This window comes from Bubalus bubalis, chromosome X, assembly GCF_019923935.1.
Source record: "Bubalus bubalis isolate 160015118507 breed Murrah chromosome X, NDDB_SH_1, whole genome shotgun sequence".
In the NCBI taxonomy this organism is placed as follows: Eukaryota; Metazoa; Chordata; class Mammalia; order Artiodactyla; family Bovidae; genus Bubalus; species Bubalus bubalis.
The window spans coordinates 21,145,495-21,167,712 of record NC_059181.1 but is presented as its reverse complement, the minus strand read 5'-3'; the positions used below and the strand labels follow the sequence as shown (position 1 = coordinate 21,167,712).

At 38.7% G+C, this 22,218-nt stretch overlaps 1 long non-coding RNA gene across 1 annotated transcript in view; it reads left to right on the top strand.

The window, feature by feature from the left end:
- Positions 1 to 286: 286 nt before the first annotated feature.
- The window catches only part of LOC123331902, a 92,385-nt gene continuing 70,453 nt past the window's right edge, over positions 287 to 22,218 (top strand). The window contains exons 1-2 of the long non-coding RNA XR_006548709.1: positions 287 to 560; positions 20,920 to 21,094. This is a non-coding gene — a long non-coding RNA (uncharacterized LOC123331902). The remainder of the gene's footprint in view (positions 561 to 20,919; positions 21,095 to 22,218) is intronic.

Genomic DNA, 22,218 nt, shown 5'->3' with positions numbered 1-22,218 from the left:
TTGATTCCTGAGGTCAGAGTTAATATTTACTAAACTTCCCTTTGTAGGCTTTTGAAATCCTGGAATTGATATGGAGGACCTTGAATGCCAAGGCTGACTGATAAATTTCCATTCGGTAGCCAGTAAGGAAATTTTAGCGTATTCCTGTCAAGGGTGAGCTGTCCTTTTGGAAGACTAACGTAGCATTCGGCATAAACAAGATGTGATTAACATCTCAAGAGAAGGCAGGGGGTGAGAATAGAGAAGTTGATGGGACCAATGCAGTGGAGAGCCTTGCCTATCTTGTTAAGGAGACTATACTTGAGCCCATTGGCCATGGGAACTTGCTGAGAAGTTCTAATCAAGGACATATTCATAGGCAGACCATCTGGTTGAAGTGGGAGGAGATATTTGAAGAGAATGTCTGTGAAGAAGTGAAAGGGGTGATGAAAGAGAACTCTCTAGTGAGAGATGATTATGGAGCCCTTCTGAGTGATGGCAAGAGTTGTGTGGCTGTCTGGGAACTAAAAAGGAATAAGATTAATTTAAATATAAGCCGAGACACCCCATTATTTGAGAAGGTGAGTGAAATGGCCATATTTCATTTCAGAAGTAGTCAAAGACTGTCGCCAAGGCAATTTCTTATATTAAGCTTGAACTGCATGAATTTCAAGCACTGGATTTCTCTGAAATTAACCAGTGACCCATCATTTGTTCTGTGTCCATGCTACCTAACCATTATTATGATGAAAATCTTTCTTAGAATTAAATTGTTCATAGTGATAGAAGATCACATTTCAGGGGAGGAGTTGCGGGAAGTACTCCATGAATGATACAGGAGCATATAGCAAAACAAGTTGACCTTTATTTTTGCATGGATTATCTGCCACTGAGGGAAATGACAGCAGATATCTAATTCCTGTTGATCATTTCCCTGCTCTCTGAGCTGTTTAGTTTTCTCCAGTATCACCCTCAAGTTTCCCCTCCTCCATGTACTTGAGTAGTCCTCCATGGTAATATGGGCTTCCCTGGTAACTCAGTTGGTAAAGAATCGCCTGCAATGCAGAAGACCCCCGTTGGATTCCTGGGTTGGGAAGATCCCCTGGAAAAGGGATAGGCTCCCCACTCCAGTATTCTTGGGCTTCCCTGAGGCTCAGTTAGTAAAGAATCTGCCTGCAATGCAGGAGACCTGGGTTTGATCCCTGGGTTGGGAAGATGCTTGGGAGAAGGGAACAGCTACCCACTCCAGTATTCTGGCAAGGAGAATTCCATGGGCTGTATAGTCCACGACATCACAGAGTCAGACACCAACCGACTTTCACTCTCACTTTCCATGGTAATATTGGCCTGAAAGAAGTACCACTGAAAAGAAGACATAAAACTGTAAACAGCCTGCATTGTACTTCCAGTCATTAGCTGGAATTATCTACCTCACCTCTCTGCTACTGTTGAAAACTGGCTGGGCATTTCTTTCTGACCAACTTTGTCTTTTTTGTGATCCTTCCTTTCTCCCTTATTTCTGGGTGAAATCGTATCATATTGTAAGACACTAGACAGCTTAAAACAACAGGAAGAAATACAGCCCTCACTGTCAGGCAGGTTTTGGTTTTTTGGTTTTGTTTTGTTGTTAGTAATATAAAAACAAATGACTAATATTTTAGGGATTATTTGTTGTCTCAGCTTTAAAATAAAGAGCTACACTATTTCTCTATCTCAAGTTCTTATATTTGGGGCATATTCCAGTTTTATATCCAGGGCTATCATTTGGATTTGAGCAGAAAAATGGAGGCAGTAGAATTTGATTTTTTTTTTATTTTATTGAAATATAGTTGATTTACAATGTTGTGTTAATTTCTGCTGTTGAGCAAAGTGATTCAGTTATGCACATGTGTGTGTGTGTGTGTGTGTGTATATATATATATTCTTTTTGCTATTCTTTTCCATTATGGCTTATCACAGTATATTGAATACAGTTCCCTGTGCTATGCAGTATGACCTTGTTGTTTATCCAGCAGTTCATCCTGAACTCCCAATCCTTCCCTTCCCACCCCTCTCCCTCTTGGCAACCGCAAGTCTGTTCTCTATGTCTGTGAGTCTGTTTCTGTTCATTTGTGTCATATTTTAGATTCTACATATAAGTGATATCATATTATGCTTGTCTTTTTCTGACTTCATTAAGTATGATAATCTCTGGGTCCATCCATGTTGCTGCATATGGTATTATTTCATTCTTTTTATGGCTGAGTAATATTCCATTTTCTATATGTACCACATCTTCTTTATCTATTCATCTGTTAATGGGCATTTATTAATAGGTTGTTTCCATGTCTTGGCTATTGTAACAATGCTGCTGTGAACATAAGAGTGCATGTATCTTTCCAAACTACAGTTTTATCTGGGTATATGAGTGGGATTGGTGGATCATATGGAAACTCTAATTTTACTCTTTTGAGGAGCATCCATACTGTTTTACATAGGGCTGCACCAACTTACATTCCTACCAGCTGTGTAAGAGGATTCCCTTTTCTCCACACTGTCTCTCACATTATTATTTGTAGACTTTTTAATGATGATCATTCTGACTGGTATAAGGTGGCACCTCATTGTAATTTTGATTTTCATTTCTCTAATAATTAGCAGTGATGAGTATCTTTTTATGTACATATTGGCCATCTGCATGTCCTCTTTGGAGAAATGTCTATTTAGGTGTTTTGCCAGTTTTTCATTTGGGTTTTTTATTGTTGTTATTATATGAGACATTTAGTTTATTTTAGAAATTAAGCCCTGTCGTTCCCATCACTTGCAAATATTTTCTCCCAGTTCACAGGTTTTTTGTTTTGTTTATGGTTTTCTTTGCTAAGCAAAAGCTTATGAGTTTAACTAGGTCCCATTTATTTATTTTTGTTTTTTATTTCTATTGCCTTGGGAGACTGACCTAAGAAAATATTGGTACAATTTATGTCAGAGAATGTTTTGCCTATGATTTCTTCTAGGAGTTTTATGGTGCTATGTTTTATATTTAAGTCTTTAAGCCATTTTGAGTTTATTTTTGTGTATGGTCCAAAGGCGTGTTCTAACTTCACTGATTTACACGCAGTTGTCCAACTTTGCCAACACCACTTGCTGAAGAGACTCATTGTATATTCTTGTCTCCTTTTCAAAGATTAATTGACTGTAGGTGTATGGGTTTTGGCTTAGTGGTAAAGGTGGTGGTACTAGTGGTAAAGAACCCACCTGCCAATGCAGGAGACATAAGAGATGCAGGTTCAATCCCTGGGTTGGAAAGATCCCCTGGAGGAGGGCACTGCAACCCATTTCAGTAATCTTGCCTAGAGAATCCCATGAACAGAGGAACCTGGAGAGCTATAGTCCATGCAGTTGCAAAGAGTTGGACACAACTCAGCAATTAACACTACTACTGTGTGGGTTTATTCCTGGGTTCTCTATTCTGTTCCACTGATCCATATATCTGTTTTTGTGCTAATAGCATGCTGTTTTGATTACTATAGCTTTGTAGCATTGTCTGAAATCTGGAAGGATTATGGGAGGCATTAGAATTAAAAAAAAAAAAAAGATTTTGGACCCCAAGGTGAAACTATGTGCTGATTTATATGAATTTTTAAATGGCCAAGGAAATTTTTCAAAACTCTAGCTTCCAGCTTTTATACTTTCAAAGTTTATTTTCAGTCTCTCTCAAACATTAATGTGAGACATGCATTTCCATGAATATTGTTGTATTTCCTACATGGTGCTGAGGTTCCTAGTTCACTTGTGTTCCACTGTAAAGGAAGAAAAAAATGTAAAAACTGCCTTTCTTCTCTGTGTTTCCCATACAACAGTCACTGCTTTTTGGAGGTTACCATCTGTAAGCTAATTCTGAAGTTGTTAATGGCAAGAATCAGAGCAGTTGGCATGTGTTTTAAAATACACAGTTGAAGGTTTGAGATGATCTCTCCCACTCATTTGTGAGAGCTGTGTGACATAGCAGTGTGTTCTTTCTAGGGGGTGCCAGCAAAGTCTCGTATTTCAGTTGCTTTAACTGGATTTGGAACATTTTTAGAGTGTGTAGATTAACTCCCAAACACAAAGCAAATCTGTGCTACTTGATTTGTCATAAAATCATAACACATTTTCCATTGATTTCCAGACTAGCCACAAACATTCTTCACACTTCACCTCATTCCTGAGCTTGAAAAAACGAATAAAAAAACAGTTGTGATGCCCATCTTTTCCAGAAATTCTGATTCCAAGTACCCATGGAAGAAACGACAAGGAAAGAGTTTGTGTTTCTAGAATAATACACCTCTAGAAAAGGTACAGATATTCTCAAAGAATCCTGTACCGACTTTGCAACAATCTGTTAATTGGCAAATATTTCCCATAGCCTATAAAATATCCTGAAAGAACATTTATACCCTTAATCATGTCCCAAGTAAAACACGACAAATGACTGTGAAAAGCCAAGAACTAAAATATTATTGTATACCAAGGGTTTTCATTTCTTTTTTAAATTAAAATTTTACCTTTCTGTAATCCAAGTTCCTTAGTATTTATTCCTACTTTTGTTTCAAGCCCCAGATAATCTGTGCAATTTTTTTTTAGCTGTTTTGCAAAGGAAAAAAAAAAAATCTCGCTAACACTGGGTAAATTAGTGGTAGCAGCACACACACACACAAAAAAAACAGGTTATTTATTTTACTTCTTCAGTCTGTCTGCCCTCCTTAAAGCAGGTTGCAGGGATCTTAAGTAGGAGTGCTCCCAAGATGACATATCAGGATTTTTACACATCAGGATTTCAAAGAACAGAACAGGCAAACATTTAAAGCTAAAGATGCCACACGGAAAGAAGATGATGTGTTCCAACAGAGCTTTGTCATTGTTGAGTCCTAGATTTGACAGTCATTAATTTGCTATTAATAAATGTTATTGTAAGGTAGACTCACTTCACCTGCCTCAGAAAGTTTGTTCTTAGACATGCATTGCTTTAAGCAGCCTGTCAAACTGATTCCAGCATTCAAGGTAAGAAAGAGATGTCGTTAAATCTTTTCAATAGACTGGCTAGGTGTTCATCTGCTACCACTGATAGATACAGTTGGGGAATTGCTGTGGCTTCTCTCCCCTCTCCCTTAATACATTTTGTAATAATCTTTAACTCTAAATGCCCATCAGCCCATGGTAGAATTGGTGTTATTTGGAAATGAAAGACACTTCTCAGTTTAGATGAATAAAGAAAATTCATCTCAATAAACTAGCCCAAGAGTTTTTCCTAACACTAATAGTGTATGGCATATAGGACATATATAGGTTGGTATATATATTATTGCCTAACATTTGAGGTTGATATACAATGGAAATGGCAAAGACTAGATTATCTGTCAAAGTAAGTAACTATAGATTGTCTTCCCTTGACTTTTTGGTCAGGCATTGAAGATTAAGTGGAAATAGAAACTTCAGTTCAGATTTGGGGATAGTGGTAGGAACTCGCACAGTATGACACCAACTCAGTGCTCTGTCTCCAGCTCTGTGTTTAGATCCTCTACCTTCTGGACCCTACAGGGCTCACCTGTGTGCAAATGCCACCTCTTCTCACTAGCTCCCCTGTTTCTCTTTCTCTCAACACGTCCTCAGTTTCCTTTAGCTCTCTCATACATCCTTGACCTTCCCACCTCAGGGAAGACAGAATAAATTCCAGGACTGTGTGTCTTACTATAAATGTGTGGGAAAGGCTGGACTGAGCACAAGCAAAGGTCACCTTGCGGCTGCCCTGCTTGATCTGTGCCCTTTTGTGAAGAGTAATAGTAAATATATCAGCTCTTAGCCTTGAGGTAGCTCTAAATACCAGATTCATAGAGAAATCCAATGGGAAAACACTCTCTCTATAAAGGGTTTCTCAGGCCTTGTCCTACTAAAATCAGCTCTTTTGCCTTGGGGAAAATGGCCTTTTCATTTACGTGTGAAAGTTGTTCTCCCATAAATGGAAAAGGGTTCTAAAATGCTGGCAGTGCCCCCATATGAAGGGTTCTCCATCAGCTCAGTTCTTCTGACTATCCTGTTGAGTTGCTTAGCCTCTGTGCTTCTAAAACATACTGTGAGATAGCTGCTGAAATGCAGCGTTTGTTGTGGAGAGCTGTCAGTGGTACAGTAAAGACTTACTCCAGCGTGCAGTACAAGGAGAACCCTGGCTTCTGACACTAGAATATACTGAGTAGTTACAGTGGTGTGCCTTTTGGGGGTGGGGAGCACCAAAAAAGGTAAAAACAAGTATCAAACTGTACTAGTGTCTTCCAGTCTGGCAGGAAGGCAAAATATATACAAATGGGAAAACAGCAAAGATTTGCAAAGCACCAAATAGAATACCATATGTAATAACCGTTGTATCAGTGAGCTAGTGATACTAACCACCACAGAATCTCAGTGACTTACAATTAAGAATTAATGTCTCAGTGATTCAGCTGCAGTTGGGTGGATGCAGGCTGAACTCAGCCAGCTGGCCTTGGTTCCAGGCCTTGAATTTGATTCAGACTTGGTCCACTTGTATGGCATACTTGTTCCAAAGGGCTAACTGGACGTGTTCTTTTTCAGATGGAGGAGGCCAGACCTCCCAGAGAAGAGAGCAAAGCAAGCAGCGCCTCTTAAGTCATACTCTTGAAGTAACACACAGTCAGATGTGCCAGCTTAACATTGGGTGAAGCAATGGTGGGACATGGAAGTGTACTTCTCTTATAAAGTAGGAAGAAAAGCGTGTGAATAATTACTGAAGAAATAACCCTAATCTAACACAACTATGGATTTTTCAGTGCAGAAGTAACATGAAAGACTAGAGGAATCTATACAGTAGGTGCATTACAGCAGGCTTTTGAGAAATCTAGGAATTAAATATGACTTCGTGGCAGATATGGTAATAATCTGTGACTCATGGCCTATCTATAAACTGTCTATAAAATTTTTTCATGGTTCATTCAGCTAGAAGATAACTTACAGTTTTCTAATCTTAAATGAAAAGAGGGGAAATGCACTGAGTTCTCTAAACCAGAACATATTAGAAAAAGAAAACTTATTCTTCCATCATAAAATTAGTGCTTATTTTTTCAGTGGTATTTTTATGGAGACTTCTGCTGACATTTCAAGCTACTCATGAACACCTCCTTCAGAAGAGGTTGATAATTGTTGAAACCAGCCCGCAAATTGCACTTCTCTTAGATTAAAATTTGTGTCGTGGCTCACCACCACTCAGACCCTCTAAGTTGGTCCTCTCTGAAGTTTATTTTCAGTTGACACAGTCCTAATAGCATATCCAGGGATGATTACATAGGGGAACATTTCTGTTATTGTCACATGTTTAGCTTGTCTCCACTTACACCTTTCAGGGGTATATGCTTTATGAGTCCAAAGCATTTGTAATTCACAGGAAGCATGCATGAAAGAAGGTTGTGGAACATAGCTTTCACTCTTCTGTTTAAATTGCTGTAATAGGACTAATTCATCTGATAACAGTTAAAATGCATTACTTAGAAGAGAACATTTGAATATACAATTGGAACACCAGTATGTGAAATTTTATAGTAAAGAATTATATCTCTAATGAGCTATGCGAACTTCAGAAAGCCACATTCTCTAGGGTACAATTTTCTCCCAGTTTTTTGGTGTGCGTGAAAAAAGGATTGGAATAGATGGGCTTTAGAATTTTAGTGCTGGTTCTTTCAAGCTGGAGCAGTAACAAGTCTTAAATTCTATGATCAGGTTAATGTAAAATAAATATAGGGAGAAAAATAATTATAGGAAGCATAGCATCTAAGTTGACATAGGAGGGAAAAAAAAGGAACATAATTAGGAGTCTACCATTGAGAAGAGAAGTACAAGACCCAGAGTAAGGGAGTTCAAGATGCAGAGTCAGACATACAGAACCAAAGTTTCAAGGTGAGCCACTTGGCCCACCCTGACCGCCAGCCTGGGCATCACTGGTCTGCTGCTAGAGCTCTAGGTTGCTCCTAGAAGGGCATTTACCTTCAAGCACCATGGACAAGAAGATGTTGAAAAGTAGGGCTTTGTAGATGATGAAGTTATGTACCTCACAAATTGGTAGTTCAGAGATGATGTTTTAAGTCCCTGGCTGTACATATCATAGACAATGTTCTTTTTTATCTGTTAGAACAGCTTTTCTTTCTCATCGTAAAATTTGACTAGTTTCTATCTTGGAGTCTCCCCAGAGTTATGATTTCTTAAAGAAAGAAGACATCAGTTCCATTGAATCCTTTGAAGTACGTTGTGAAGTATTTCCCACTGGGGACTCCTTACTTTGATTTTCAGTATAAACCACAGCATTTGGGTTCCTTTAATGATTATAATGACTACATTTTTAAAAAGAAAAGTCTTAAGAATATTCTGAAGTTGCTACTGTTTTCCTGCAGGGAAATCCAGGTTATATGATAGACGGAATGGTATCAGTTTTGCAAACTGTATGATGTTAATGAATCACTATTAATTTTGATACTGTACAGTTGTGAGCGTAATGTTCAAGGTAGTTTATAGGACCTTTATCCATTACCTCACAAATTCTAGGATGTTTTATGCAGTGTTAGGAAAAAAGTAATGACCAAAGACTTATGAAACATAGGTACTTAGTAGATTCTCTGAATGGAATTCTCTCTTTTTTTTTCATTTGAAACATGTCTTTAAGACACCCTTCATGTTAAGGTCAGTGACCATTAATTTAGAAAATGTGGGTGTTAATTAAAGGCATGGTTTCAGAAGAAACCTTTTAAACATTTGGCTCATGCTGGTTAATTAGAAGGACAAAAATTACTCCATTGTGTAAATATAGGGAGAGTTTCTTCTTCCCAGTAATGTGCATACTTGTCTGTTTGTGTTGTATGAAAAGAGAGGAAATCATTGCTGCTGCTGCTGCTAAGTCGCTTCAGTCGTGTCCGACTCTGTGTGACCCCAGAGACGGAAGCCCACCAGGCTCCCCCGTCCCTGGGATTCTCCAGGCAAGAACACTGGAGTGGGTTGCCATTTCCTTCTCCAATGCATGAAAGTGAAAAGTGAAAGTGAAGTTGCTCAGTCGTGTCCGACCCTCAGCGACCCCATGGACTGCAGCCTTCCAGGCTCCTCCATCCATGGGATTTTCCAGGCAAGAGTACTGGAGTGGGGTGCCATTGCCTTCTCCGAGGAAATCATTAGGCAAGTGAAATAGGTAAGGTGACACTGATTTTGAGGTTTTAAATTATTTCCAGCATTAGGCTTTATCGAGCTATACCAGTATACAATAGAGGATCAGATGGTTGGATGGCATCACCAACTCGATGGACATGAGTTTGACCAAGCTCCAAGAGTTGGTAATGGACAGGGAAGCCTGGTATGCTGCAGTCCATGGAGTCACAAAAGAGTTGGAACCAACTGAGCGACTGAACTGAACTGAACTGAGCAGTATACCTGGTCCTTAGCGACAGAGACGACAGCTAAATTTACAAAGCTATAAAAAAGGTAGAACTATATACCATGGTTTTTTATTTGTAAGTAAATATGGACCCAGTGAAAAAAATATTTGAGGATTTCTCCTGCTATAACTTTTGATCTGACTAATCAATGATGTACTTTGTAGAACACCACAGCTGGTCATGTCTTGAAAGTGTCTATTACTCAAATGAAGCTATTTATTTTTATTGTTGGTTTGACCAAACTTATAATTAGTTTTTCTAAACTACTCTGGCTTCCCTTTCATATACCCTAGAATGTGAGACATCTATGGAGAGCTAGGATTTTGTGTAAAATCTTCAAACCTTCTGCAAATCTTTGTCACGAGGTAGAGGCAACCTAAGGAGAAGGCAATGGCACCCCACTCCAGTACTCTTGCCTGGAAAATCCCATGGACGGAGGAGCCTGGAAGGCTGCAGTCCATGGGGTCGAGAAGAGTTGGACACTACTGAGCGACTTCACTTTCACTTTTCACTTTCATGCATTGGAGAAGGAAATGGCAACCCACTCCAGTGTTCTTGCCTGGAGAATCCCAGGGACGGGGGAGCCTGGTGGGCTTCCGTCTCTGGGGTCACACAGAGTCGGACACGACTGAAGCGACTTAGCAGCAGCAGCAGCAGAGGCAACCTAAGTAACCAAGGGAAACTGTATCAGGTTGAGAAATTTGCAACATGCTAAATTACTGCTGTGTGTATGTGTGTGTTCATGCAAAGTGAATTACACTCATAGGATTCATTACACTCACCTGTGAGACCCCTGGGGCCCTTCCTAGGAAAGCATAACATATCACAGTGATTCAGTGTGTTCCCTGCTCACCACTCCATCCTAAAGAGGTAAAAATCTGTTCAAATTAGCACTGAGGGCAATAGTGACAAGGATAAGGCTGAAGCAATCATGGCTATAGCGCTCCGGTAATGACTATCAGGGTGTGGTTGTGAACTGATGAATCGTACTGTCTTACAGTGGTGCCTACTTCTTTTCTATTCTCATCTGTACACCCCCTATCCTGAGTCCTCAGGACACTCTGAATGCCTGGTTTCCAAAGGAAACCCTGTTAAAATTATCTGACTGTCCCAATTTGTCATGATTTAGAGATAATGACTAAAAACCAATTTCCCTTCTAGCCTGTGTTTTTTGTTTTACTTCACAACTATCTTTAATATATGGAGAAGGCAATGGCACCCCACTCCAGTACTCTTGCCTGGAAAATCCCATGGATGGAGGAGCCTGGAAGGCTGCAGTCCATGGGGTCGCTGGGAGTTGGACACAACTGAGCGACTTCACTTTCATTTTTCACTTTCATGCATTGGAGAAGGAAATGGCAACCCACTCCAGTGTTCTTGCCTGGAGAATCCCAGGGACAGGGGAGCCTGGTGGGCTGCCGTCTCTGGGGTCGCACAGAGTCGGACACAACTGAAGCGACTTAGCAGCATCTTTAATATATACAACCACTGAGTAGAAGTTATATAGCCTACCCATTTTTATTTGGAATATCTCGTTCTGATAAGTTGAGCATGAAATCTCAGTCTCATGATTTTTGAGTGAATTATATTTAAGTCTATATACTGACTGTTTAAAGTTTTAACAAATTTTTTGTAATACACATTATGTATTTAAGAGGATATATTGCAAAAACTAAAATATACTTTAAAACTGTATTTTAAAGCATACCCATTAAATCATATATATTTTTGTGTGTATTTTAAAAACTCACCAGATCCTAGAAAAAAATTCCATATTTTTTTTCCTTCAGTAATATCATTAAAAATGGTTGTGCTATGAGAAGGAAAAAATTTAAAAATTAAGCTTTTTTTTTTTCATTGTGATTCTCATCCTCTATAATTCTATTAATATTTGACAGGAATTAAGATGAACTTGGTCTGGAGGAGGGCATGGCAACCCACTCCAGTATTCTTGCCTGGAGATCCCTTAGAGAGAGGAGCCTGGCAGGCTATAGTCCACAGAGCGGCAAAGAGTCATGCATGACTCAGCAAGTAAGCCACCACCACCAGATGAATTTGATGTTGGTAATAATTGAATTGTTATTTGTATAAATTCATATAATGAATCAACTCAGTTTTGTTCATAATTCAGCTAGAAAATGATTATTATGGAAATATAACAAAATATGTACAAATTTTAAAGAATGGACTAAATTTCTTAATCATTTTGATAAAAGAGTAGAGTTTGTTGGTTGTGTTCTGATATGGAACCAAATGTTTTTTTTCCTGTTGAGTTCTGTTATGTAGGGTCCCAGGCTAAATACATCATGGTGGGTTGTGAGTTAAGGGGAGTCTTCCCATCCTATGAGTCAGATGTGGAAGCACCAGGGTAGTCCTTGGTTAATTAAGAGGTTCTAATATTATACCCTTGAGACCATTCTGCATTCATGCATAGTCATCTGCATATCTAAATTATTTTTTGACATGTAAACGGTGCTATATGTAATGTTTTTGTGTTTATTTATTTATTTTTGACTGCACTGGGTTTTCCTTGCTGCATGCACGCTTTCTCTAGTTGCAAGAGTGGGGTCTACTCTCTAGTTGCAGTGAGTGGGTTTCTCATTGCTGTGGCTTCCCTTGTTAAGGAGCATGGGCTATGGAGCATGGGCTCATAGTTCTGGTGTCCAGGCCCAGCTTCTCCACGGCATGTGGAATGCTCCCAAACCAGGGGTCGAACTTGTGTCCCCTGCATTGGCAGGCAGATTCTTATCCACTGCACCACCAGGGAATTTACCTAGATTATTTTTAATGAATCATCCAGGTAAGCAATTTGAGGTGCAATGGGGGGTAATGGGCTGTAGAAAAGGAGCATTTCAGTGAATATACTGAAAGCTTGCGCTTTCACAATATTTATTTCATAATATTTCATAATATTAATGCATCATAAAAAGATTCTAAGAACATATGTGAATTCATAAAACTTGTCAGGGGAGATGTATGCTCATAAAAAAGCAGTTGCAATTATTGCTGAGTGTTTGTGGTATTTCATGAGTAATGGAAAGATAACTACAAATATTAATGTGGCCAAATGTAACTCAATTTGAGCAGAGCAAGAAACCATGGCAACTCATCTTTTTCACCCTGAAATCACAGAAAGATTGTTTCCCGACAATGGTCTCAAAACAACATATTCTTGCTCAAGTATTATTTGATTTTTTTTATCATATATGCTCAGTAGAATCCTTCAATCACAGTCTATATTTTCTAAATGTTTCTCTTCTTGGAATTTTATGGAAAAAAGGAAAGATCCGTGGTTTATTTTTATTACTTTTGATAGGAAAGCACATATTTTAGTATTAATACTTTTCCCCCCAGGAATGCCAAAATTTCTATGTAATGAAAAATTGGAAAAAGACAATTTTATATAAGACACCAGGAAATAAAGGTCCTCTCCAAAAGCTAAGTCATATCTGACTCTTTGAGACCCCATGGACTGTAGCCTGCCAGGCTCCTCTGTTCATAGGATTTCCCAGGCAAGAAAACTGGAGTGGATTGCCATTTCCTCCTCCAGGGGATTTTCCTAACCCAGGGATCAAACACACATCTCCTGCTTTGGCAGGCAGATTCTTTATCACTGAGCCACCAGAGAAGCCCAGGAAATAAAGATGGCAAGACATAATTTGGGGCTTTTAAAACCCACATGGAGAAGTCAATATAGATTCTCAAGTTATGTCAGAAAGGGATAGTATTTAATATAATCCACAGAGCCTGTTACAAATGCTTATTTAGCTCATATAAACACCCCAAACTTCACATTTTCCCTTGCAAATATATCTCCGAGAGCAAGCTTGTGCTGCCTTTGGGCCAGGAAAATGGTCCTGATTACCAGGGCAAGGATTGTCCTCTTCATTGGCACAGCATTCCCTACTGGTCTTTCGGGCAGTTTCTTCTCCCACCACTTCCTCAATTAAAACAGCTCAGAATCTTCATACAACCTTTCCTAGTCAATTCTGCTTTAAATAAAGCATTCTAACCAAAAATATGTGAAACTTATGAACCAATTAATGGCTAGCAGCTCATTCCTTTCTTTCCCCCAGAACTCATTCTTTGAAAGTACTAATAGATATATTTTTATGAAACATTATATAAAGGCACCCTTTCATTTACTTTAATTTCAGGGTTGAAGTATAAATATTTTCAGAGGAAAATTGGAATATAAATTAAAATCTGAAGGGCTAGAGATATTTTTATTACCTCAAATATAAGTTAGCTTAGAAAAGCTGATTTACTCCTTTCTGCATGATGGGTATATATGGGTTGGGGAGGTAATTTGTCTCTTCAGCCTTCCTATATATTCATATAAATATTTCAAGACCAAGTATAGCATGACTATAAAAAAGTAGGTTCTGGTTATATTCTACATAGAAATGAAGCGTTAATATGCCATATGCTCTATAACTTTAAATTATAATTATTGCTTAGTTTTTTTTCTAATTTGGATTATTTTGGCAGTGTCATTTTTTTCAGCTGAGTCACGTTTTAGTGTTTGTTTTCTTTTTTTTATATTTTTATTGGAATGTGATGCTTTACAATATGGTATTAGTTTCTGCTGGACAACGTCATGAGCTCTATAACTTTTAATAAGATTTATACTTTTCAAATGCTTGCCCTATTCTGTTAAGAAAATGGCATTCAGTGTGGAGAGAATGACAAAAGACACAAATGGTAAGAAAGCATAAAACTTGAGTGTTCATGAGTATGCTTGTGTGTCGAGGGCAGAGGATTTGCATGAGGAAACAGTAAGCTAGAAGACTGGAAAGAGAGTTGAGAGACAACATGTGAAATCAGTGTCTTTCTACATTAGAAAAATCTGAAAGATCATTTATTTATACCTTTTCTCGGATGCACAAACTCCCTCTCCAGCAGCACTAATATGCAATCATCCAGTCAGTTATATTCCCATGTCAGCAAACGCCTGACTTCAAAGCCTTCATTGTTTGACAGCTGCAGTGACTAAAACTTCTTCCTTGTGTCAGAACTGAAACTTCTACCATTGGTCTTAGTTTTGCCTCTGGAATGCAAAAGAATCCTTTTTCTAAGTCAATTCTTTTGAAGGTTTAAAGTCTTTAAAAGGAATACTCCAGTACACTTCCTTTGTGATTTATAGCAGTCATATTTCATAACCTATGACAATTTGCTCTTCACCCAGAAGACAAGTATACAAGCTTAATATTAACACTAACAAATGCATATTTCTTATTATGTGTTGCTGCTGCTGCTGCTGCTAAGTCGCTTCAGTCGTGTCTGACTCTGTGCGACCCCATAGACAGCAGCCCACCAGGCTCCCCCGTCCCTGGGATACTCCAGGCAAGAACACTGGAGTGGGTTGCTATTTCCTTCTCTAGTGGGTTGCCATTTCACGACCCGTGCATTGAATCTGGGTCTCCTGCATTGCAGGCGGGTTCTTTACTAACTGAGCCAGCAGGGACCATGAAGCAGTAACAAACTAGAATTGGTGAATAAACACCTTCTTTGCTGCTCAGGCAGGGTGATGCTGAGGCATGTTCTATACTGTCTCCCAGAGGTCCTCAGTAAGATTGAACCCCCAGTTTCCCATAGTGGTTGTCACTCATGAACACATCCTGTATTGGCTGCTTTCAATTTTCTTTCCCACTCCTCTACTTGCTGCTGGTAATCACCTCCTAAATGTGTGCTAAAACCTTTGTCTGAGGGTCTTAAGTTAATGGGGAATCCAGACATATATTATTTTCACACATGGAAGCTCTATATAGGTAAAGTTGTCTAGAGAGAGAGACCAACCCCCTTGAAGACAATGCAGTCTCAGCTTTTCTTGCTGGCACTTGGCATCTGTATTTGTGACTATGAGTATTATCTTTATAGATGAATCTTCTCTCTTGCCATCATTTGTCATTATCATCCAAATTTTGCTTTGTTTCCTTATTTTTTTTAAATCTTCTTCTATTGTATGACAAATCACAAGAACACTTTGCTTGGCAGACCTCGATTCTGGACATAATTAGTATGTCAGATAGGCATTAACCCTTGTTCTCTTTATCTTTCCTATTACAGTCAACTCAGCCCCTAAAACTGGCCCTTCCCTCATCCCTTTTACAGTTAAATTATATCAGTTAAGCCACACAAGTATATCCTAAACAATTCAATCTCCTGCACTCACATACTCCCAACTTTAGACTTCATCATTCCTGGAAAACCTCAGTGCCAACGCCAGCCCCTCAAATCTCCCTGTGCCCTCACTTTCTCCATTTTGGTCCATCATCTACCCTGCCAGAGTATTTTTATATATTGTAAATTTGTGTTACATTTTTGTCCTAGAACCCTTCAGTGGTTCCATATTACCTCGATAACTACCCTTACTCTTTAGCATGGAACCCAGCATTCTTCAGTATCAGGCTCCCAATCACCTCTGCAGACATGCCGCTGCCCACACTTAGCATCCACTCTGCTATCCAGGCATGGTCAGCCATTGGAAGTTCCCTGAACACATGGTGACCTTTCCAAGGGCCTTCCAAGAATGCCCGAGTCTAAAGTCTGTTCTGTTTGCCCCATACCATGATGCTTTCCATGCACTATTTCCCAAATGCACCTTTAAGCAAAAATTTCCTGGGATTGAGAATGAGAAGGAAGGGAATATTATTTCAAACCCTTTACAAAATAACTGTAGGTACTTCATTTGGGAATTTCTAAGTGCAACAGAAATCTGGGTGAGTAGGTAAAATAGCTACATAAATAAAATGAACACCTTTTAGGTCACACCAGGAGATTGCCTTGAGGTTTAAATGGCTGAGATCATCTTCACATTCCTCACAACTAGCCATCTATAATTAAACAGCGGCACCAGTCGGCACACATTCATCATCTCCAAAGAAAAGGAAAGTCACCTCCATAAATCTCAAAAATGAGATATTAGAATTTTGTTTTTATAATAGCTGACACACAGTAATTTGTGCTAACATCTGCTTAACCTGAATCCATGTCCCAAGATTCAGGATTTACTCACGTAAGAAAGAAAACCTGCTAGTTTTTTCTTTGCTAAAAGCAAAGAAAAATAAACTCTAATAATTTAAATGATTTTTTTTAATTTAAGTTTGGAATTTGATTGGCATTACGAAATTTACTTTGTATTATAAAAGGTACCAATCAGCTTATGACAAACATTTCTCAATGTGCCATCCCAGTTCATATCTTGCTATTGTAGTTCAGTCACTAAGTCGTGTCTCTGAGTCTTTGTGACCCCATGAACTTCAGCATGCCAGGCTTCCCTGTCCTCCACTGTCTTACCAGAGTTTGCCCCATACCTTTACCTCATGCAGTTCTACCTCTCATTCCCTTAATTGATTGTAGAATAACTCTACTAAATATAATTCACCTTCTGAAGTTTCTGTCGTTCAGTTGCCAAGTCGTGTCCAACCCTTTGCAACTCCATGACTGCAGCATTCCAAGCTCCTCTGTCCTTCACCATCTCCCAGAGTTTACTCAAAGTCATGTCCATTGAGTGGTGATGCCATACAACCATCTCATCCTCTGTCGCCCTCTTCTCCTTCTGCCTTCAATCTTTCCCAGCATCGGGGTCTTTTCCAATGAGTCAGCTCTTTGCATCAGATGGCCAAAGTATTGGAGTTTCACCTTCAGCATCAGTCCTTCCAATGAATATTCAGAATTGATTTCCTTTAGGATGGACTGGTTTGATCTCCTTGCTGTCCAAGGGACTCTCAAGAGTCTTCTCCAGCACCACAGTTCAAAAGGATCGATTCTTTGGCCTTTCTGAAGGGCTCCGTGTAATTTTGCCAGATTCTCTTACAGTTCCCTCTTTATACTTCCTGTTATTTGGTTGGCCAAAATGTTCATTCAGGTTTTTATGTAATATATTATGTAAAAACTTGAATAAACATTCGGGCCAAACCAATTCCTTAAGTACCTAAAAAAAAACCCTCTTTCTCTCTGAAATAGTAACAGCTCGTGAAGTGTCAGATCCATAGAAAGAAACAGGACAGCCCACTCTCCATTGCTTGTTCCTTAATTACTTTTCAGGGAATGACACTATCTGTGATTACTCAGGTCTGGAGTTGGCAAACTTCTGTAAAAGGCCAGATAGTAAATATTTTAGGCTTTGAAGGCCATACAGTCTTCTGTTAAAACTGCCCAGCTCTATCATTGTAGTAGAAAACCAGACATAGATAACACATAAAAGACTGTGTGTTCCAATAAAACTTTATTAACAAACAGGTGCCAAGCATTTTTGGCCCATAGGTCATAGCTTGCTAATCTCTGATCAACCCCTTAAATCCTCTCTGACATCCTCTAGCAAAGGATGATATGAAGGGGGATATGTTAGTTCACTCAATTTGGAAGAGTAGAACAAGTATGAGATCAGATCCCAAGGCTGGATTCTTTACGTTATCAATGGCCACCAGAGTTTGAATAAGTTATAATATCTCTCAGACATCTATGTTTTTATCTCTAAAATTCAGATAATACTTACCCTGATATCTTTCTCAAGGCTGTTGAAAAATTGTACATGTGAAAACCCTCTGCAGGAAGTAATTTTAAGGTATGAGTGTTCACTTTAAAAACTCAAAGTGTGGAGGAATCTATAGATCTGATGATTCTTTTGAAGAATTTTCTTTGACTCCAATATGCTGTGGAAGCCCCTTGATCATTTTAGTTGCCACTCTTGAACTCCTCCAACTTTTTTTTTTAAGTATTCCTCTAGGAACAGTGCACAGAACTCAAACATAATACAAACAGAATTTTCTTTCAAAATAGAAGGATCTTTTAGGAATTACCAGCTTTTAAAGGTGTGCCCAAAGTCAATTTGCAATCATTCTTGCTAAATAAGAAGAAAGGGATGGGGTTACTTTAAAGCTACTGCCAAGACAGCTGTTTCTGCACGAAGGAATAAGAGAGGGGAAAGACTATGAAATCATCCTCGCTGTCTTCATCCACTGTCATTTTAAACCTTGTTAGCCAAAACTAATTTATTTAGCTGTAGAAAGGTCAGTTTCTGCTACGTAATGGTTGTTTAAAAGAAAGTTACATGAAGGTCTGAAGGTACAGATGATACCTGATCATTGAATATCTATGCTAAGATTAGTTGACAAACAAGGCCAGAGTGTAAAATCGTATCTTGGAGAGCTGGGGCAAGAAGGAAAACTAGACAGCAGTGTTTTGCCTCAACTTCTTGTCAAGCACATTTGGCCACACCAGACCCCACAGGTTTTGGCCAGTGCTTTCATCTGACACAGACAAGATCTGTGACTCAACCAAACTAGACAGTGAAGATGGTGAAGCCAGGGCTTGAACCAAGCTAGGTTGACTGAAATCCTGATTAATTCAGCCATTCATTCATGCCTCACAACATGTACCATGGTAAAACCTGAAGTAAATATTTCAGCAAATTAGTCTATTTTTTTAAAATCCTGAGTGCCTCTGTTCATTACACAGTCTGAGTAATTATCTCAGCATATCATTAAAGACATCACGTTTAAGGGTCTCTTGAAATTATTTTTTTGATTCACCTAATTTCTGGTTCACTCACACCTGCAACCAATTCTGAGCTTCCATGTTCCTTGTGTGAAGAAATCTTTTAAAAAGGAAGAAAAAAAAAACAAACATTTTGTTGTTGTTGTTGAGTTTTTCTCTCACCAGTGATACTTGAACAAGTGGAGAAATTTCATTTAATAATTCCTCAGCTCAAAATAGGAGTCTGTTGTCACACTCTTACACCTATAAGTAGACAGTCTCTTTTATTATAAGATGCAGAACTAAAATATAAAATGAAGGGAGATGGTGTCCTAGAAATGCTTCAGTATGGCCCTGCTACTGCTAAGTCACGTCAGTCGTGTCCGACTCTGTGAGACCCCATAGATGGCAGCCCACCAGGCTCCCCCGTCCCTGGGATTCTCCAGGCAAGAACACTGGAGTCGGTTGCCATTTCATTCTCCAATGCATTAAAGTGGAAAGTGAAAGGGAAGTCGCTCAGTCATGTCCAACTCCTAGAGACCCCATGGACTGCAGCCTACCAGGCTCCTCCGTCCATGGGATGTTCCAGGCAAGAGTACTGGAGTGGGGTGCCATTGCCTGCTCTGCAGTATGGCCCTAGGGTCATCTATATCTAGAAAAGGCAAGTTCAGTAAATAATAATGGAAGACTACTAAGGTTCCTTTAATAAAACACTGTTTAGACTTATATGAATTATTTCTCCCTCTTGTTTAACCATGTACATTAGTAGCATATGTAAAAAAGTGCTAGGCAATCTTGACTCTGGCATGTGATAAACAGATCAAAATAGAACACGCATGAACCTAGAGAGCCTCGTATTGAGTGAAGTCAGTCAGAGAAAGACATATGATATTGCTTATATGTATAATCCAAAAAAGGGCTATAAATGAAAACTGAAATAGAGTTATAGATGTAGAAAATAAACTTATGGCTACTGACGGATAAGGATGGTAGGGATAAATTGGGAGATTGGGATTGACATGTATACACTACCATATATAAAATAGATAACTAATAAGGACCTACTGTATAGCACAGGAAACTCTACTCAATACTCTGTATGTCCTACATGGGAAAAAAATCTAAAAAAGAGTGGATTTATGTATTTGTATTACAGATTTGGTTTGCTGCACACCTTAAACTAACACTTTGTATATCAATTGTACCCCAATAAATTTTTTTAAAAAATAAAAACAAATTAAAATAGAAATACTTTACATTTGCCCATCCTCATGTTATATTAAAAGGCAAATCCATCTTAAATTCTATTTAATGGGTTTAACAACTGAAGTACCAAAATGACATAACTACCAACAATACCATGTATGAAGCTGTAGTTTGAGATCTAAAGAAAGAGATATCCTGAATTCCAGTATCTTATAGTCAGTATAAAGAAAGCCATAAAGCAAGCTGAGCACCGAAGAATTGATGCTTTTGAACTATGGTGTTGAAGAAGACTCTTGAGAGTCCCTTGGACTGCAAGGAGATCCAACCAGTCCATCCTAAAGGAAATCAATTCTGAATATTCATTGGAAGGACTGATGCTGAAGCTCCAATACTTTGGCCAAACTAATGCAAAGAACTGACTCATTGGAAAAGACACTGATGCTGGGAAAGATTGAAGGCAGAAGGAGAAGGAGACGACAGATGATGAGATAGTTGGGTGGCATCACCAACTTGATGGACATGAATTTGAGCAACCTCTGGGAGTTGGTGATGGACAGGGAAGCCTGGGCTGCTGTAGTCCATGGGGTCGCAAAGAGTCTACACGACTGAGTGGCTGAACTGACAGATAGTTATGTTGGGATTTTCTGTCTTTGGCATTTCACTGTATATCTACTGTTTTGTCTTATTAAGTTGAGGATTCTCCTTATTGCTCTTAAAAAAATGTGCCCCAACCTTCTCTTCATTCTGTTGGGAGCTCAGTGACCAACAGTTTAGAAGAGCATTCTTTTCACAAATGTTCACTATACTGTCCTTGTAGGATACACTTGGGAGATTGTCTTGTAAACTGAGTGAAAGAGCTGCCAGACACCATCTCCTGGAAATGCCTAGAAGAGACAGGAAGCTAAGAGGAAAACAGCAAACCGTGGAAGAGAGATCTGCCAGTCTGCATCGTATCACCCACCTCCCCAACCTGGGCTCCTCATACTGACTCAGTAAGTTCAGTCTACTGGCAAATCATACACCATAATTAACTGTCCTTAATTCTGACGAACATTTTATGGGCCCACTGGGTCTGAAGGGAAAATCATTAGTTTCACTGACTAATTTTCGGTTAATCAGCAACAGTTCATTCAACAGAGCACTAATAAGGCAGCCTTGATTAGAAGTATAGGGATATGATATTAATTGGCTTCTTCTAACAGGGATGAGGATTCTAAACGGCAAAGGCCATCTGTACTTCTGGTAGGGAAACACTTGAAAAATACTTTTTGAAGGTGAATGATACAACAGGAATATTTTTTAATTTTTCAATTCAATCTATAAAATAATTTCTGTTCCTTTTGTCATTATTTCTTTGATTCTTCCCTTCAGAGACAAAACTTCTTTGAAAAATATAATTTCAAGTAACATATACAAATGGTGAAGCTATGAAGTCTTCAACCAAATATTTGAGACTTTGACTTGAGGATATAGTTTAGGAATATTGAATATACATAGAGATAAAAATTATATACATGTGTATATTTGTGTATATTTACATCCTAGCAGAACATCAAATAAATAGAATTTCTTAGGCAAAATTACTTGATAAAAAGATGAGTGAAGGCACTTTTCATGTGGTGTTTGTTCATTAGATGAGTCTGATAAAATTTTTAAATAGGAATTAAGTAGTATTTATTTAAAGCTGTGAACTAGAATACAGGAAAAATCTCTTACTCAGTAAAAATGCCATCTGAATTCTATGATGACAGATGACAGAGGATGAGATGGTTGAATGGCATCACTGACTCAATGGACATGAGTTTGAGTAAATGCTGGGAGTTGGTGATGGACAGGGAGGCCTGGTATGCTGCAGTCCATGGGGTCGCAAAGAGTCAGACACGACTGAGCGACTGAACTGACTGAAAGTTTATGATTCTTTTAAATTAATAACAAGTTGTTTTTTGTTTTTGTTGTTATTGTTCCCAAGGAAAATGTTTGTGTCAACATCCATATTAAAATAAGGGAAAGAGCCAGGGTTTGCATCTGTTGTTCATTTGAGGGAGCAATAATTCAGCCCATAGCAGTTAACATATAACTAGAAATCTCATCATCTCTAAGATCCTTTCTCACTGTA